Consider the following 1600-nt stretch of genomic DNA (forward strand, 5'->3'; position numbering starts at 1 on the left):
ATGCCCCAGGCCCACACAACCCTAGGGACAGCTTTGCATATCATACATAGTTTGTACTATGTATAAGTAGGTGCTAAAGTTCTGCTAAAAATATGTTTACGGAGCACCTGTGATAAAACATGAAGCAATTTTAAAAAAAAGGTAACAAACATCAATTCTGGATGAATGCAATGTATGGGTACTATATGCAAACTGCTATAGCCATGTTTAATTTCAAGGTTATTGTTTACAAATTTACTCCTCGCTTCCATGTGCTCATGAAGAGCAGGGTCTGACAGTAAGGAGAGGGAAAAGGGATTGCCAGGGTAGAAAGCTGGGGGGAAGCAGAAAGCAAAGGTGCTACCTGACACCCGAGATGTATTTTCCCTGCTGTAGCAGTGGGGTGGGGGGGCAAAGTTAAGGCAAATCTCCCATAATTACATTCCATACCTGGAAAATTATAGCAAATGTATACATTTTCCATATATAGAAACTAATTATTGGGGAGTCATATATAATCAGGGTCATCTTCTAGTCAAGTACATATGTTTCTTTTTTTCTTTGTACCCTGTGATTTTCAAAAACTTTCTACAAATAAAATCACAAGTAGTACTACAAACGGTAAACTAAAAATCATGGACTATTTTGGTCCAAAGGCAAACAAAATCTCATTGTCTTATTAAAAAAAAAACGGGATGTAGCAGTGAGCATAAGCTATCACATGGAGTAGCTATAATTTTATCTCAAGCAACAGACTTTGTAAAATATTATGATTTTAAAAAATCAGATTATTTTATTTTAAGAGTAATGAGAAATATTGACATGTGTCCCCAGAACTTTAAATTTAAGCTATAGAAGTGATTCTATCTCTACCTGCTTGGCACGAGGAGCCTCTAATTTAAGCCTAGACAAAGATGCTAACAATTTTCTTATAGAAAATAATTTATCCTATAACCAGTCTAATGCTTCTTTCTTCGTATGTTAAAAAAGGCAGTGATGGCTGAAAAACCTTGTACAAAAAGCCTGAATTATTTATCAACTTGTGTTTCCTTTCAATGTAAAGATCCTGGTTACACCTATGCTTTAGATCAGGGGTTCTCAACCTTTTTAAAGCAGGGTACCCTTTCTGGTGGGTACCCCTTCCAGACATAGAGCAGGGGAGAAAGGGGGTGCTCATGGCTGGCCAGGGGGTGGGAGGTTTGCTGACAGATGGCCAGATGAGACAAAGTCGTCAGCATGGGGAGCTCTCATGCAGTCACCACCACCATCTGTACACTCCATGTTGTCTCCACTTTCCCACACCCAAGCACCCCCACTTCTTTGCACCACCAGCTTCGCATCCTGCTGGCCTGGGAGGGGGGGAGAGGTTGCTGATGGACAGCCAGATATGAACCCAGTGACTCAGAGAAGTGGGGCTACCTGGGAAGTGGTGGCACAGAGGTGGTGCTGCCACCACCATCCATCACTCTGTGCCACCACTGATTACCACTTTCCTACGCCCAAGTTTCCCTGCTTCTCTGCACCACCGGCTTCTCATGTGGCTGTCTGTCCGCACCCCCTCTAAGACTTCATTTTAAGCTATTATACAATCCCCGCTATATACACTATGCAAACACATATA

Source organism: Gavialis gangeticus, unplaced genomic scaffold, assembly GCF_001723915.1.
Source record: "Gavialis gangeticus isolate Ggan-Ray unplaced genomic scaffold, GavGan_comp1, whole genome shotgun sequence".
Classification (NCBI taxonomy): Eukaryota; Metazoa; Chordata; order Crocodylia; family Gavialidae; genus Gavialis; species Gavialis gangeticus.